Here is a 20476-nt window from a genome sequence, read left to right on the forward strand (position 1 = left end):
CTGACTCCACCTCCTCACACTGACCCCGCCCCCTCACACTGATTCCACCTCCTCACTCTGACTCCACCCCTTCACACTGACTCCAACGCCCTCACACTGACCCCGCCCCCTCACACTGACTCCACCTCCTCACTCTGACTCCACCCCTTCACACTGACTCCAACGCCCTCACACTGACCCCGCCCCCTCACTCTGACCCCGCTCCCTCACACTGATTCCACCCCCTCACAGTGACTCCACCTCCTCATTATGACCCCGCCCCTCACACTGACTCCACACCCCCTCACACTGACCCCGCCCCCTCACACTGACCCCGCCCCTCACACTGACTCCACACCCTCACACTGACCCCGCCCCCTCACACTGACCCCGCCCCTCACACTGACTCCACCCCATCACTATGACCCGCCCCCTCACACTGACACCAACCACTCACTCTGACTCCGCCCCCTCACACTGACTCCACCCCTCACACTGACTCCACCCCGTCACTCTGATCCCGTCCCCTCACACTGACTCCGCCCCCTCACTCTGACCCCGCCCCCTCACACTGACCCCGCCCCCTCACACTGACTCCACCCCCTCACTCTGATCCCGTCCCCTCACACTGACTCCGCCCCCTCACTCTGACCCCGCCCCCTCACACTGACCCCGCCCCCTCACACTGACTCCACCCCCTCACTCTGATCCCGTCCCCTCACACTGACTCCGCCCCCTCTCTCTGACCCAGTCCCCTCACACTGACTCCACCCCCTCACACTGACTCCACCCCATCACTATGACCCGCCCCCTCACACTGACACCAACCACTCACTCTGACCCCGCCCCTCACACTGACTCCACCCCTCACACTGACTCCACCCCCACAATCTGACCCCGCCCCCTCACACTGACTCCACCCCTCACAGTGACTCCACCCCCTCACACTGACTCCACCCCTCACACTGACTCCACCTCCTCACACTGACTCCACCCCCTCACACTGACTCCACCCCTCACACTGACTCCACCCCCTCACACTGACTCCACCCCCTCACAGTGACTCCACCCCCTCAGTGACTCCACCTCCTCACTCTGACCCGCTCCCTCACATTGACTCCACCCCCTCACTCTGACCCGCCCCCTCACACTGACTCCACCCCCTCACACTGACTCCACCCCCTCACATTGACTCCACCCACACACACTGACCCCACCCCCTCACACTGACTCCACCCCCTCACTCTGACCCGCCCCCTCACAGTGACTCCACCCCCTCACTCTGACCCCGCTCCCTCACACTGACTCCACCCCCTCACATTGACTCCACCCCCTCACTCTGACTCCACCCCCTCACACTGACTCCACCCCCTCACATTGACTCCACCCCCTCACTCTGACCCGCCCCCTCACACTGACTCCACCCCCTCACACTGACTCCACCCCCGCACACTGACTCCACCCACACACACTGACCCCACCCCCTCACACTGACTCCACCCACACACACTGACCCCACCCCCTCACACTGACTCCACCCACACACACTGACCCCACCCCCTCACACTGACTCCACCCACACACACTGACCCCACCCCCTCACACTGACTCCACTCCCTCACAAGTGACAATAGACAATAGGTGCAGGAGTAGGCCATTCAGCCCTTCGAGCCTGCACCACCATTCAATATAATCATGGCTGACCATTCCTAATCAGTATCCTGTTCCTGCCTTATCTCCATAACCCCTGATTCCACTATATTTGAGAGCTCTATCCAACTCTTTCTTAAATGAATCCAGAGAGTGGGCCCCCACTGCCCTCTGGGGCAAAGCATTCCACACAGCCACCACTCTCTGGGTGAAGGAGTTTCTCCTCATCTCTGTCCTAAATGGTCTACCCCGTATTTTTAAGCTGTGTCCTCTGGTTTGGCACTCACCCATCAGCGGAAACATGTTTCCTGCCTCCAGAGTGTCCAATCCTTTAATAATCTTATATGTCTCAATCATATCCCCTCTCAGTCTTCTAAACTCAAGGGTATACAAGCCCAGTCGCTCCAGTCTTTCAGTGTAAGGTAATCCCGCCATTCCAGGAACTTACCTCGTGAACCTACGCTGCACTCCCTCAACAGCCAAAATGTCTTTCCTCAAATCTGGAGACCAGAACTGCACACAGTACTTCAGGGTGTGGTCTCACCAGGGCCCTGTACAGCTGCAGAAGAACCTCTTTGCTTCTATACTCAATCCCTCTTGTTATGAAGGCCAGCATGCTATTAGCCTTCTTCACTACCTGCTGTACCTGCATGCTTGCCTTCATTGACTGGTGTACAAGAACACCCAGATCTCTGTGTACTGCCCCTATACCTAAATTGATTCCATTGAGGTAGTAATCTGCCTTCCTGTTCTTGCCACCAAAGTGGATAACCACACATTTATCCACATTAAACTGCATCTGCCATGCATCTGACCACTCACCTAACTTGTCCAGGTCACCCTGTAATCTCCTGACATCCTCCTCACATTTCACCCTGCCACCCAGCTTAGTATCATCAGCAAATTTGCTAATGTTATTGCTGATACCATCTTCTATATCATTAACATATATTGTAAAAAGCTGCGGTCTCAGCACGGATCCCTGCAGTACCCCACTGGTCACTGCCTGCCATTCCGAAATGGAGCCATTTATACACTACCCTTTGTTTCCTATCAGCCAACCAATTTTCAATCCAATCTAGTACTTTGCCCCCAATACCATGCGCCCTAATTTTACTCACTAAACTCCTGTGTGGGACTTTTTCAAAAGCTTTCTGAAAGTCCAGGTACACTACATCTACTGGATCTCCCTCGTTCATCTTCAGAGTTACATTCTCAAAAAATTCCAGAAGATTAGTCAAGCATGATTTCCCCTTCATAAATCCATGCTGACTCTGACCTATCCTGTTACTACTATCCAGATGTGCCGAAATTTCATCCTTTAAAATAAACTGCAGCACATTTCCCACCACTGAGGTCAGACTAACTGGTCTATAATTTCCTGCTTTCTCTCCCCCACCTTTCTTAAAAAGTGGTACAACATTAGCCACCCTCCAATCCTCAGGAACCGACCCCGAATCTATCGTACATTGATCCAAACGTTTACAGAACCTTCAGGTGGACACATGCAGTTTTAGAGCAGAATGTACAGTGAATTGTCAGGATTGTACAATATACAGACAGGAGAGATCCACAATGTGACTGTGCCAGTATTGTACAATGAACAGACAGGAGAGTTCCACAATGTGACTGTGTCAGTATTGTACAATATACAGACAGGAGAGTTCCACAATGTGACTGTGTCAGTATTGTACAATATACAGACAGGAGAGTTCCACAATGTGACTGTGTCAGTATTGTACAATATACAGACAGGAGAGTTCCACAATGTGACTGTGTCAGTATTGTACAATATACAGACAGGAGAGATCCACAATGTGACTGTGTCAGTATTGTACAATATACAGACAGGAGAGATCCACAATGTGACTGTGCCAGTATTGTACAATATACAGACAGGAGAGATCCACAATGTGACTGTGTCAGTATTGTACAATATACAGACAGGAGAGTTCCACAATGTGACTGTGCCAGTATTGTACAATGAACAGACAGTAGAGTTCCACAATGTGACTGTGTCAGTATTGTACAATATACAGACAGGAGAGTTCCACAATGTGACTGTGTCAGTATTGTACAATATACAGACAGGAGAGTTCCACAATGTGACTGTGTCAGTATTGTACAATATACAGACAGGAGAGTTCCACAATGTGACTGTGCCAGTATTGTACAATATACAGACAGGAGAGTTCCACAATGTGACTGTGTCAGTATTGTACAATATACAGACAGGAGAGTTCCACAATGTGACTGTGCCAGTATTGTACAATGAACAGACAGTAGAGTTCCACAATGTGACTGTGTCAGTATTGTACAATATACAGACAGGAGAGTTCCACAATGTGACTGTGTCAGTATTGTACAATATACAGACAGGAGAGTTCCACAATGTGACTGTGTCAGTATTGTACAATATACAGACAGGAGAGTTCCACAATGTGACTGTGTCAGTATTGTACAATATACAGACAGGAGAGTTCCACAATGTGACTGTGTCAGTATTGTACAATGAACAGACAGGAGAGTTCCACAATGTGACTGTGTCAGTATTGTACAATATACAGACAGGAGAGATCCACAATGAGACTGTGTCAGTATTGTACAATATACAGACAGGAGAGTTCCACAATGTGACTGTGTCAGTATTGTACAATGAACAGACAGGAGAGTTCCACAATGTGACTGTGTCAGTATTGTACAATATACAGACAGGAGAGTTCCACAATGTGACTGTGTCAGTATTGTACAATATACAGACAGGAGAGTTCCACAATGTGACTGTGTCAGTATTGTACAATGAACAGACAGGAGAGATCCACAATGTGACTGTGCCAGTATTGTACAATGAACAGACAGGAGAGTTCCACAATGTGACTGTGTCAGTATTGTACAATGAACAGACAGGAGAGTTCCACAATGTGACTGTGCCAGTATTGTACAATGAACAGACAGGAGAGATCCACAATGTGACTGTGCCAGTATTGTACAATATACAGACAGGAGAGTTCCACAATGTTACTGTGTCATTATTGTACAATATACAGACAGGAGAGTTCCACAATGTGACGGTGTCAGTATTGCACAATGAACAGACAGGAGAGTTCCACAATGTGACTGTGTCAGTATTTTACAATGAACAGACAGGCGAGTTCCACAATGTGACTGTGTCAGTATTGTACAATGAACAGACAGGAGAGATCCACAATGTGACTGTGCCAGTATTGTACAATGAACAGACAGGAGAGTTCCACAATGTGACTGTGTCAGTATTGTACAATGAACAGACAGGAGAGATCCACAATGTGACTGTGCCAGTATTGTACAATATACAGACAGGAGAGTTCCACAATGTGACTGTGCCAGTATTGTACAATGAACAGACAGGAGAGATCCACAATGTGACTGTGCCAGTATTGTACAATATACAGACAGGAGAGTTCCACAATGTGACTGTGTCAGTATTGTACAATATACAGACAGGAGAGTTCCACAATGTGACTGTGCCAGTATTGTACAATGAACAGACAGGAGAGTTCCACAATGTGACTGTGTCAGTATTGTACAATATACAGACAGGAGAGTTCCACAATGTGACTGTGTCAGTATTGTACAATATACAGACAGGAGAGTTCCACAATGTGACGGTGTCAGTATTGCACAATGAACAGACAGGAGAGTTCCACAATGTGACTGTGTCAGTATTTTACAATGAACAGACAGGCGAGTTCCACAATGTGACTGTGTCAGTATTGTACAATATACAGACAGGAGAGTTCCACAATGTGACTGTGCCAGTATTGTACAATGAACAGACAGGAGAGTTCCACAATGTGACTGTGTCAGTATTGTACAATATACAGACAGGAGAGTTCCACACTGTGACTGTGTCAGTATTGTACAATATACAGACAGGAGAGTTCCACAATGTGACTGTGCCAGTATTGTACAATGAACAGACAGGAGAGTTCCACAATGTGACTGTGTCAGTATTGTACAATATACAGACAGGAGAGTTCCACAATGTGACTGTGTCAGTATTGTACAATGAACAGACAGGAGAGTTCCACAATGTGACTGTGCCAGTATTGTACAATGAACAGACAGGAGAGATCCACAATGTGACTGTGCCAGTATTGTACAATATACAGACAGGAGAGTTCCACAATGTGACTGTGCCAGTATTGTACAATGAACAGACAGGAGAGATCCACAATGTGACTGTGCCAGTATTGTACAATATACAGACAGGAGAGTTCCACAATGTGACTGTGTCAGTATTGTACAATGAACAGACAGGAGAGATCCACAATGTGACTGTGCCAGTATTGTACAATGAACAGACAGGAGAGTTCCACAATGTGACTGTGCCAGTATTGTACAATATACAGACAGGAGAGATCCACAATGAGACTGTGTCAGTATTGTACAATGAACAGACAGGAGAGTTCCACAATGTGACTGTGCCAGTATTGTACAATGAACAGACAGGAGAGTTCCACAATGTGACTGTGCCAGTATTGTACAATATACAGACAGGAGAGATCCACAATGAGACTGTGTCAGTATTGTACAATGAACAGACAGGAGAGATCCACAATGTGACTGTGCCAGTATTGTACAATATACAGACAGGAGAGATCCACAATGTGGCTGTGCCAGTATTGTACAATATACAGACAGGAGAGATCCACAATGTGACTGTGTCAGTATTGTACAATATACAGAGAGGAGAGATCCACAATGTGACTGTGCCAGTATTGTACAATGAACAGACAGGAGAGTTCCACAATGTGACTGTGCCAGTATTGTACAATGAACAGACAGGAGAGTTCCACAATGTGACTGTGCCAGTATTGTACAATATACAGACAGGAGAGATCCACAATGAGACTGTGCCAGTATTGTACAATGAACAGACAGGAGAGTTCCACAATATGACTGTGCCAGTATTGTACAATATACAGACAGGAGAGTTCCACAATGTGACTGTGTCAGTATTGTACAATATACAGACAGGAGAGTTCCACAATGTGACTGTCTCAGTATTGTACAATGAACAGACAGGAGAGTTCCACAATATGACTGTGTCAGTATTGTACAATATACAGACAGGAGAGATCCACAATGTGACTGTGCCAGTATTGTACAATATACAGACAGGAGAGTTCCACAATGTGACTGTGTCAGTATTGTACAATGAACAGACAGGAGAGTTCCACAATATGACTGTGTCAGTATTGTACAATGAACAGACAGGTCAGTTCCACAATGTGACTGTGTCAGTATTGTACAATGAACAGACAGGAGAGTTCCACAATGTGACTGTGCCAGTATTGTACAATATACAGACAGGTCAGTTCCACAATGTGACTGTGTCAGTATTGTACAATATACAGACAGGAGAGTTCCACAATGTGACTGTGTCAGTATTGTACAATGAACAGACAGGAGAGTTCCACAATGTGACTGTGTCAGTATTGTACAATATACAGACAGGAGAGTTCCACAATGTGACTGTGTCAGTATTGTACAATGAACAGACAGGAGAGTTCCACAATGTGACTGTGTCAGTATTGTACAATGAACAGACAGGAGAGTTCCACAATGTGACTGTGTCAGTATTGTACAATATACAGACAGGAGAGTTCCACAATGTGACTGTGTCAGTATTGTACAATGAACAGACAGGAGAGTTCCACAATGTGGCTGTGCCAGTATTGTACAATGAACAGACAGGAGAGTTCCACAATGTGGCTGTGCCAGTATTGTACAATGAACAGACAGGAGAGTTCCACAATGTGGCTGTGCCAGTATTGTACAATGTACAGACAGGAGAGTTCCACAATGTGACTGTGCCAGTATTGTACAATATACAGACAGGAGAGTTCCACAATGTGACTGTGTCAGTATTGTACAATATACAGACAGGAGAGTTCCACAATGTGACTGTGCCAGTATTGTACAATGAACAGACAGGAGAGTTCCACAATGTGACTGTGTCAGTATTGTACAATATACAGACAGGAGAGTTCCACAATGTGACTGTGCCAGTATTGTACAATATACAGACAGGAGAGTTCCACAATGTGACTGTGCCAGTATTGTACAATATACAGACAGGAGAGTTCCACAATGTGACTGTGCCAGTATTGTACAATGAACAGACAGGAGAGTTCCACAATGTGACTGTGTCAGTATTGTACAATATACAGACAGGAGAGTTCCACAATGTGACTGTGTCAGTATTGTACAATATACAGACAGGAGAGATCCACAATGTGACTGTGTCAGTATTGTACAATATACAGACAGGAGAGTTCCACAATGTGACTGTGCCAGTATTGTACAATGAACAGACAGGAGAGTTCCACAATGTGACTGTGCCAGTATTGTACAATATACAGACAGGAGAGTTCCACAATGTGACTGTGCCAGTATTGTACAATGAACAGACAGGAGAGTTCCACAATGTGACTGTGCCAGTATTGTACAATATACAGACAGGAGAGTTCCACAATGTGACTGTGTCAGTATTGTACAATGAACAGACAGGAGAGTTCCACAATGTGACTGTGCCAGTATTGTACAATATACAGACAGGAGAGTTCCACAATGTGACTGTGTCAGTATTGTACAATATACAGACAGGAGAGTTCCACAATGTGACTGTGCCAGTATTGTACAATATACAGACAGGAGAGTTCCACAATGTGACTGTGTCAGTATTGTACAATGAACAGACAGGAGAGTTCCACAAAGTGACTGTGTCAGGATTGTACAATGAACAGACAGGAGAGTTCCACAATGTTACTGTGCCAGGATTGTACAAGATACAGACAGGAGAGTTCCACAATGTGACTGTGTCAGTATTGTACAATATACAGACAGGAGAGTTCCACAATGTGACTGTGTCAGTATTGTACAATATACAGACAGGAGAGTTCCACAATGTGACTGTGTCAGTATTGTACAATGAACAGACAGGAGAGTTCCACAAAGTGACTGTGTCAGGATTGTACAATATACAGACAGGCGAGTTCCACAATGTGACTGTGTCAGTATTGTACAATATACAGACAGGAGAGTTCCACAATGTGACTGTGTCAGTATTGTACAATATACAGACAGGAGAGTTCCACAATGTGACTGTGTCAGTATTGTACAATGAACAGACAGGAGAGTTCCACAATGTGACTGTGTCAGTATTGTACAATATACAGACAGGAGAGTTCCACAATGTGACTGTGTCAGTATTGTACAATATACAGACAGGAGAGTTCCACAATGTGACTGTGTCAGTATTGTACAATATACAGACAGGAGAGTTCCACAATGTGACTGTGTCAGTATTGTACAATGAACAGACAGGAGAGATCCACAATGTGACTGTGCGAGTATTGTACAATATACAGACAGAAGAGTTCCACAATGTGACTGTGGCAGTATTGTACAATGAACAGACAGGAGAGTTCCACAATGTGACTGTGCCAGTATTGTACAATGAACAGACAGGAGAGTTCCACAATGTGACTGTGCGAGTATTGTACAATATACAGACAGAAGAGTTCCACAATGTGACTGTGCCAGTATTGTACAATATACAGACAGAAGAGTTTCACAATGTGACTGTGTCAGTATTGTACAATATACAGACAGGAGAGTTCCACAATCTGACTGTGCCAGTATTGTACAATATACAGACAGGAGAGTTCCACAATGTGACTGTGCCAGTATTGTAAAATATACAGACAGGAGAGTTCCACAATGTGACTGTGCCAGTATTGTACAATATACAGACAGGAGAGTTCCACAATGTGACTGTGCCAATATTGTACAATGTACAGACAGGAGAGTTCCACAATGTGACTGTGCCAATATTGTACAATGTACAGACAGGAGAGTTCCACAATGTCACTGTGCCAGTATTGTGCAATGAACAGACAGCAGAGTACCACAATGTGCCTGTGTCAATATTGCACAATATACAGACAGAAGAGTTCCACAATGTGACTGTGTCAGTATTGTACAATGAACAGACAGGAGAGTTCCACAATGTGACTGTGTCAGTATTGTACAATGAACAGACAGGAGAGTTCCACAATGTGACTGTGTCAGTATTGTACAATATACAGACAGGTGAGTTCCACAATGTGACTGTGCCAGTATTGTACAATGAACAGACAGGAGAGTTCCACAATGTGACTGTGTCAGTATTGTACAATATACAGACAGGTGAGTTCCACAATGTGACTGTGCCAGTATTGTACAATGAACAGACAGGAGAGTTCCACAATGTGACTGTGTCAGTATTGTACAATATACAGACAGGAGAGTTCCACAATGTGACTGTGCCAGTATTGTACAATATACAGACAGGAGAGTTCCACAATGTGACTGTGCCAGTATTGTACAATATACAGACAGGAGAGTTCCACAATGTGACTGTGTCAGTATTGTACAATATACAGACAGGAGAGTTCCACAATGTGACTGTGCCAGTATTGTACAATATACAGACAGGAGAGTTCCACAATGTGACTGTGCCATTATTGTACAATATACAGACAGGAGAGTTCCACAATATCACTGTGCCAGTATTGTACAATATACAGACAGGAGAGTTCCACAATGTGACTGTGTCAGTATTGTACAATGAACAGATAGGAGAGTTCCACAATGTGACTGTGTCAGTATTGTACAATATACAGACAGGAGAGTTCCACAATGTGACTGTCCCAGTATTGTACAATATACAGACAGGAGAGTTCCACAATGTGACTGTGCCAGTATTGTACAATATACAGACAGGAGAGTTCCACAGTGTGACTGTGCCAGTATTGTACAATATACAGACAGGAGAGTTCCACAATGTGACTGTCCCAGTATTGTACAATATACAGACAGGAGAGTTCCACAATGTGACTGTGCCAGTATTGTACAATGAACAGACAGGAGAGTTCCACAATGTGACTGTGCCAGTATTGTACAATATACAGACAGGAGAGTTCCACAATGTGACTGTGTCAGTATTGTACAATGAACAGACAGGAGAGTTCCACAATGTGACTGTGTCAGTATTGTACAATATACAGACAGGAGAGTTCCACAATGTGACTGTGCCAGTATTGTACAATGAACAGACAGGAGAGTTCCACAATGTGACTGTGTCAGTATTGTACAATATACAGACAGGAGAGTTCCACAATGTGACTGTGTCAGTATTGTACAATGAACAGACAGGAGAGTTCCACACTGAGACTGTGTCAGTATTGTACAATGAACAGACAGGAGAGTTCCACAATGTGACTGTGCCAGTATTGTACAATATACAGACAGGAGAGTTCCACAATGTGACTGTGTCAGTATTGTACAATATACAGACAGGAGAGTTCCACAATGTGACTGTGCCAGTATTGTACAATATACAGACAGGAGAGTTCCACAATGTGACTGTGCCAGTATTGTACAATATACAGACAGGAGAGTTCCACAATGTGACTGTGCCAGTATTGTACAATATACAGACAGGAGAGTTCCACAATGTGACTGTGTCAGTATTGTACAATATACAGACAGGAGAGTTCCACAATGTGACTGTGCCATTATTGTACAATGTACAGACAGGAGAGTTCCATAATGTGACTGTGCCATTATTGTACAATGAACAGACAGGAGAGTTCCACAATGTGACTGTGCCAGTATTGTACAATGAACAGACAGGAGAGTTCCACAATGTGACTGTGTCAGTATTGTACAATGAACAGACAGGAGAGTTCCACAATGTGACTGTGTCAGTATTGTACAATGAACAGACAGGAGAGTTCCACAATGTGACTGTGCCAGTATTGTACAATGAACAGACAGGAGAGTTCCACAATGTGACTGTGCCAGTATTGTACAATATACAGACAGGAGAGTTCCACAATGTGACTGTGTCAGTATTGCACAATATACAGACAGGAGAGTTCCACAATGTGACTGTGCCATTATTGTACAATATACAGACAGGAGAGTCCCACAATGTTACTGTGTCAGTATTGTACAATATACAGACAGGAGAGTCCCACAATGTGACTGTGCCAGTATTGTACAATATACAGACAGGAGAGTTCCACAATGTGACTGTGCCAGTATTGTACAATGAACAGACAGGAGAGTTCCACAATGTGGCTGTGCCAGTATTGTACAATGAACAGACGGGGGAGTTCCACAATGTGACTGTGCCAGTATTGTACAATATACAGACAGGAGAGTTCCACAATGTTACTGTGTCATTATTGTACAATATACAGACAGGAGAGTTCCACAATGTGACTGTGTCAGTATTGTACAATATACAGACAGGAGAGTTCCACAATGTGACTGTGTCAGTATTGTACAAAATACAGACAGAAGAGATCCACAAAGTGACTGTGTCAGTATTGTACAATGAATAGACAGGAGAGTTCCACAATGTGACTGTGTCAGTATTGTACAATATACAGACAGGAGAGTTCCACAATGTGACTGAGTCAGTATTGCACAATATACAGACAGGCGAGTTCCACAATGTGGCTGTGCCAGTATTGTACAATGAACAGACAGGAGTGTTCCACAATGTGACTGTGTCAGTTGTGTACAATATACAGACAGGCGAGTTCCACAATGTGGCTGTGCCAGTATTGTACAATGAACAGACAGGAGTGTTCCACAATGTGACTGTGTCAGTTGTGTACAATATACAGACAGGCGAGTTCCACAATGTGACTGTGTCAGTATTGTACAATATACAGACAGGCGAGTTCCACAATGTGGCTGTGCCAGTATTGTACAATGAACAGACAGGAGTGTTCCACAATGTGACTGTGTCAGTTGTGTACAATATACAGACAGGAGAGTTCCACAATGTGACTGTGTCAGTATTGTACAATATACAGACAGGAGAGTTCCACAATCTGACTGTGCCAGGATTATACAGTGATCAGACAGGAGAGTTCCACAATGTGACTGAGTCAGTATTGTACAATATACAGACAGGAGAGTTCCACAATGTGACTGAGTCAGTATTGTACAATATACAGACAGGCGAGTTCCACAATGTGACTGTGCCAGTATTGTACAATGAACAGACAGGAGAGTTCCGCAATGTGACTGTGTCAGTTGTGTACAATATACAGACAGGAGAGTTCCACAATGTGACTGTGCCAGTATTGTACAATATACAGACAGGAGAGTTCCACAATGTGACTGTGCCAGTATTGTACAACATACAGACAGGAGAGTTCCACAATGTGACTGTGCCAGTATTGTACAATGAACAGACAGGAGAGTTCCACAATGTGACTGTGCCAGTATTGTACAATGAACAGACAGGACAGTTCCACAATGTGACTGTGTCAGTTGTGTACAATATACAGACAGGAGAGTTCCACAATGTGACTGTGCCAGTATTGTACAATATACAGACAGGAGAGTTCCACAATGTGACTGTGCCAGTATTGTACAATGAACAGACAGGAGAGTTCCACAATGTGACTGTGCCAGTATTGTACAATATACAGACAGGAGAGTTCCACAATGTGACTGTGTCAGTATTGTACAATGAACAGACAGGAGAGTTCCACAATGTGACTGTGTCATTATTGTACAATATACAGACAGGAGAGTTCTACAATGTGACTGTGTCAGTATTGTACAATGAACAGACAGGAGAGTTCCACAATGTGACTGTGTCATTATTGTACAACATACAGACAGGAGAGTTCCACAATGTGACTGTGTCAGTATTGTACAATATACAGACAGGAGAGTTCCACAATGTGACTGTGTCAGTATTGTACAATGAACAGACAGGAGAGTTCCACAATGTGGCTGTGCCAGTATTGTACAATATACAGACAGGAGAGTTCCACAATGTGGCTGTGCCAGTATTGTACAATATACAGACAGGAGAGTTCCACAATGTGACTGTGGCAGTATTGTACAATATACAGACAGGAGAGTTCCACAATGTGACTGTGCCAGTATTGTACAATGAACAGACAGGAGAGTTCCACAATGTGACTGTGGCAGTATTGTACAATGAACAGACAGGAGAGTTCCACAATGTGACTGTGTCAATATTGTACAATATACAGACAGGAGAGTTCCACAATGTGACTGTGCCAGTATTGTACAATGAACAGACAGGACAGTTCCACAATGTGACTGTGTCAGTTGTGTACAATATACAGACAGGAGAGTTCCACAATGTGACTGTGCCAGTATTGTACAATATACAGACAGGAGAGTTCCACAATGTGACTGTGCCAGTATTGTACAATGAACAGACAGGAGAGTTCCACAATGTGACTGTGCCAGTATTGTACAATATACAGACAGGAGAGTTCCACAATGTGACTGTGTCAGTATTGTACAATGAACAGACAGGAGAGTTCCACAATGTGACTGTGTCATTATTGTACAATATACAGACAGGAGAGTTCCACAATGTGACTGTGTCAGTATTGTACAATGAACAGACAGGAGAGTTCCACAATGTGACTGTGTCATTATTGTACAACATACAGACAGGAGAGTTCCACAATGTGACTGTGTCAGTATTGTACAATATACAGACAGGAGAGTTCCACAATGTGACTGTGTCATTATTGTACAACATACAGACAGGAGAGTTCCACAATGTGACTGTGTCAGTATTGTACAACATACAGACAGGAGAGTTCCACAATGTGACTGTGTCAGTATTGTACAATATAGAGACAGGAGAGTTCCACAATGTGACTGTGCCAGTATTGTACAATGAACAGACAGGAGAGTTCCACAATGTGACTGTGTCAGTATTGTACAATATAGAGACAGGAGAGTTCCACAATGTGACTGTGCCAGTATTGTACAATGAACAGACAGGAGAGTTCCACAATGTGACTGTGTCAGTATTGTACAATGAACAGACAGGAGAGTTCCACAATGTGGCTGTGCCAGTATTGTACAACATACAGACAGGAGAGTTCCACAATGTGACTGTGCCAGTATTGTACAATGAACAGACAGGAGAGTTCCATAATGTGACTGTGCCAGTATTGTACAATATACAGACAGGAGAGTTCCACAATGTGACTGTGTCAGTATTGTACAATGAACAGACAGGAGAGTTCCACAATGTGACTGTGTCAGTATTGTACAATGAACAGACAGGAGAGTTCCACAATGTGACTGTGTCAGTATTGTACAATGAACAGACAGGAGAGTTCCACAATGTGACTGTGTCAGTATTGTACAATGAACAGACAGGAGAGTTCCACACTGTGACTGTGCCAGTATTGTACAACATACAGACAGGAGAGTTCCACAATGTGACTGTGTCAGTATTGTACAATGAACAGACAGGAGAGTTCCACAATGTGGCTGTGCCAGTATTGTACAATGAACAGACAGGAGAGTTCCACAATGAGACTGTGTCAGTATTGTACAATATACAGACAGGAGAGTTCCACAATGCGACTGTGTCAGTATTGTACAATATACAGACAGGTCAGTTCCACAATGTGACTGTGTCAGTATTGTACAATGAACAGACAGGAGAGTTCCACAATGTGACTGTGCCAGTATTGTACAATGAACAGACAGGAGAGTACCACAATGTGACTGTGTCAGTATTGTACAATATACAGACAGGAGAGTTCCACAATGTGGCTGTGCCAGTATTGTACAATATACAGACAGGTGAGTTCCACAATGTGACTGTGCCAGTATTGTACAATGAACAGACAGTAGAGTTCCGCAATGTGACTGTGCCAGTATTGTACAATGAACAGACAGGAGAGTTCCACAATGTGACTGTGCCAGTATTGTACAATATACAGACTGGAGAGTTCCACAATGTGACTGTGCCAGTATTGTACAATGAACAGACAGGAGAGTTCCACAATGTGACTGTGTCAGTATTGTACAATGAACAGACAGGAGAGTTCCACAATGTGGCTGTGCCAGTATTGTACAATGAACAGACAGGAGAGTTCCACAATGTGACGGTGTCAGTATTGTACAATGTACAGACAGGAGAGTTCAACAATGTGACTGTGCCAGTATTGTACAATATACAGACAGGAGAGTTCCACAATGTGACTGTGTCAGTATTGTACAATGAACAGACAGGAGAGTTCCACAATGTGACTGTGCCAGTATTGTACAATATACAGACAGGAGAGTTCCACAATGAGACTGTGTCAGTATTGTACAATATACAGACAGGAGAGTTCCACAATGTGACTGTGTCAGTATTGTACAATATACAGACAGGAGAGTTCCACAATGTGACTGTGTCAGGATTGTACAATATACAGATAGGAGACTTCCACAATGTGACTGTGCCAGTATTGTACAATGAACAGACAGGAGAGTTCCACAATGTGACTGTGTCAGTATTGTACAATGAACAGACAGGAGAGTTCCACAATGTGACTGTGCCAGTATTGTACAATATACAGACAGGAGAGTTCCACAATGTGACTGTGTCAGTATTGTACAATGAACAGACAGGAGAGTTCCACAATGTGACTGTGTCATTATTGTACAATATACAGACAGGAGAGTTCCACAATGTGACTGTGTCAGTATTGTACAATGAACAGACAGGAGACTTCCACAATGTGACTGTGTCATTATTGTACAACATACAGACAGGAGAGTTCCACAATGTGACTGTGTCAGTATTGTACAATATACAGGCAGGAGAGTTCCACAATGTGACTGTGTCAGTATTGTACAATATACAGACAGGAGAGTTCCACAATGTGACTGTGTCAGTATTGTACAATGAACAGACAGGAGAGTTCCACAATGTGACTGTGCCAGTATTGTACAATGAACAGACAGGAGAGTTCCACATTGTGTCTGTGCCAGTATTGTACAATATAGAGACAGGAGAGTTCCACAATGTGACTGTGCCAGTATTGTACAATATACAGACAGGAGAGTTCCACAATGTGACTGTGCCAGTATTGTACAATGAACAGACAGGAGAGTTCCACAATGTGACTGTGCCAGTATTGTACAATGAACAGACAGGAGAGTTCCACAATGTGACTGTGTCAATATTGTACAATATACAGACAGGAGAGTTCCACAATTTGACTGTGCCAGTATTGTACAATGAACAGACAGGAGAGTTCCACAATGTGACTGTGGCAGTATTGTACAATGAACAGACAGGAGAGTTCCACAATGTGACTGTGTCAGTATTGTACAATATACAGACAGGTCAGTTCCACAATGTGACTGTGTCAGTATTGTACAATGAACAGACAGGTGAGTTCCACAATGTGGCTGTGCCAGTATTGTACAATATTCAGACAGGAGAGTTCCACAATGTGACTGTGTCAGTATTGTACAATGAACAGACAGGAGAGTTCCACAATGTGACTGTGCCAGTATTGTACAATATACAGACAGGAGAGTTCCACAATGTGACTGTGTCAGTATTGTACAATGAACAGACAGGAGAGTTCCACAATGTGACTGTGCCAGTATTGTACAATATACAGACAGGAGAGTCCACAATGAGACTGTGTCAGTATTGTACAATATACAGACAGGAGAGTTCCACAATGTGACTGTGCCAGTATTGTACAATGAACAGACAGGAGAGTTCCACAATGTGCCTGTGCCAGTATTGTACAATGAACAGACAGGAGAGTTCCACAATGTGACTGTGCCAGTATTGTACAATATACAGACAGGAGAGTTCCACAATGTGACTGTGTCAGTATTGTACAATGAACAGACAGGAGAGTTCCACAATGTGACTGTGCCAGTATTGTACAATATACAGACAGGAGAGTCCACAATGAGACTGTGTCAGTATTGTACAATGAACAGACAGGAGAGTTCCACAATGTGACTGTGCCAGTATTGTACAATATACAGACAGGAGAGTTCCACAATGTGACTGTGTCAGTATTGTACAATGAACAGACAGGAGAGTTCCACAATGTGACTGTGCCAGTATTGTACAATATACAGACAGGAGAGTTCCACAATGTGACTGTGCCAGTATTGTACAATATACAGACAGGAGAATCCCACAATGTGACTGTGTCATTATTGTACAATATACAGACAGGAGAGTTCCACCATGTGGCTGTGCCAGTATTGTACAATATACAGACAGGAGAGTTCCACAATGTGACTGTGCCAGTATTTTACAATGAACAGACAGGAGAGTTCCACAATGTGACTGTGTCATTATTGTACAATATACAGACAGGAGAGTTCCACAATGTGATTGTGTCATTATTGTACAATGAACAGACAGGAGAGTTCCACAATGTGACTGTGCCAGTATTGTACAATGAACAGACAGGAGAGTTCCACAATGTGACTGTGCCAGTATTGTACAATGAACAGACAGGAGAGTTCCACAATGTGACTGTGTCAATATTGTACAATATACAGACAGGAGAGTTCCACAATGTGACTGTGCCAGTATTGTACAATGAACAGACAGGAGAGTTCCACAATGTGACTGTGGCAGTATTGTACAATGAACAGACAGGAGAGTTCCACAATGTGGCTGTGCCAGTATTGTACAATGAACAGACAGGAGAGTTCCACAATGTGGCTGTGCCAGTATTGTACAATATACCGACAGGAGAGATCCACAATGTGACTGTGTCAGTATTGTACAATATACAGACAGGTCAGTTCCACAATGTGACTGTGTCAGTATTGTACAATGAACAGACAGGTGAGTTCCACAATGTGACTGTGCCAGTATTGTACAATGAACAGACAGGAGAGTTCCACAATGTGACTGTGTCAGTATTGTACAATGAACAGACAGGAGAGTTCCACAATGTGGCTGTGCCAGTATTGTACAATGAACAGACAGGAGAGTTCCACAATGTGACTGTGTCAGTATTGTACAATGTACAGACAGGAGAGTTCCACAATGTGACTGTGTCAGTATTGTACAATGAACAGACAGGAGAGTTCCACAATGTGACTGTGCCAGTATTGTACAATATACAGACAGGAGAGTTCCACAATGAGACTGTGTCAGTATTGTACAATATACAGACAGGAGAGTTCCACAATGTGACTGTGTCAGTATTGTACAATATACAGACAGGAGAGTTCCACAATGTGACTGTGCCAGTATTGTACAATGTACAGACAGGAGAGTTCCACAATGTGACTGTGCCAGTATTGTACAATATACAGACAGGAGAGTTCCACAATGTGACTGTGCCAGTATTGTACAATGAACAGACAGGAGAGTTCCACAATGTGACTGTGCCAGTATTGTACAATATACAGACAGGCGAGTTCCACAATGTGACTGTGCCAGTATTGTACAATGAACAGACAGGAGAGTTCCACAATGTGACTGTGCCAGTATTGTACAATATACAGACAGGAGAGTTCCACAATGTGACTGTGCCAGTATTGTACAATATACAGACAGGAGAATCCCACAATGTGACTGTGCCAGTATTGTACAATATACAGACAGGAGAGTTCCACAATGTGACTGTGTCAGTATTGTACAATGAACAGACAGGAGAGTTCCACAATGTGACTGTGCCAGTATTGTACAATATACAGACAGGAGAGTCCACAATGAGACTGTGTCAGTATTGTACAATATACAGACAGGAGAGTTCCACAATGTGACTGTGCCAGTATTGTACAATGAACAGACAGGAGAGTTCCACAATGTGACTGTGCCAGTATTGTACAATATACAGACAGGAGAGTTCCACAATGTGACTGTGTCAGTATTGTACAATGAACAGACAGGAGAGATCCACAATGTGACTGTGTCAGTATTGTACAATATACAGACAGGAGAGTTCCACAATGAGACTGTGTCAGTATTGTACAATGAACAGACAGGAGAGATCCACAATGTGACTGTGCCAGTATTGTACAATATACAGACAGGAGAGTTCCACAATGAGACTGTGTCAGTATTGTACAATGAACAGACAGGAGAGTTCCACAATGTGAATGTGCCATTATTGTACAATGAACAGACAGGAGAGTTCCACAATGTGACTGTGCCAGTATTGTACAATATACAGACAGGAGAGTTCCACAATGTGACTGTGCCAGTATTGTACAATATACAGACAGGAGAATCCCACAATGTGACTGTGTCATTATTGTACAATATACAGACAGGAGAGTTCCACCATGTGGCTGTCCCAGTATTGTACAATATACAGACAGGAGAATCCCACAATGTGACTGTGCCAGTATTGTACAATGAACAGACAGGAGAGTTCCACAATGTGACTGTGCCAGTATTGTACAATGAACAGACAGGAGAGTTCCACAATGTGACTGTGCCAGTATTGTACAATGAACAGACAGGAGAGTTCCACAATGTGACTGTGCCAGTATTGTACAATGAACAGACAGGAGAGTTCCACAATGTGACTGTGCCAGTATTGTACAATGAACAGACAGGAGAGTTCCACAATGTGACTGTGCCAGTATTGTACAATGAACAGACAGGAGAGTTCCACAATGTGACTGTGCCAGTATTGTACAATGAACAGACAGGAGAGTTCCACAATGTGACTGTGTCAATATTGTACAATATACAGACAGGAGAGTTCCACAATGTGACTGTGTCAGTATTGTACAATATACAGACAGGAGAGTTCCACACTGAGACTGTGTCAGTATTGTACAATGAACAGACAGGAGAGTTCCACAATGTGACTGTGTCAGTATTGTACAATATACAGACAGGAGAGTTCCACAATGTGACTGTGTCAGTATTGTACAATGAACAGACAGGAGAGTTCCACAATGTGACTGTGTCAGTATTGTACAATGAACAGACAGGAGAGTT

This window comes from Chiloscyllium plagiosum, unplaced genomic scaffold (genome assembly GCF_037043375.1).
Source record: "Chiloscyllium plagiosum isolate Xiang-an unplaced genomic scaffold, Cpla_swu_hap1 HiC_scaffold_3, whole genome shotgun sequence".
NCBI lineage: Eukaryota > Metazoa > Chordata > Chondrichthyes > Orectolobiformes > Hemiscylliidae > Chiloscyllium > Chiloscyllium plagiosum.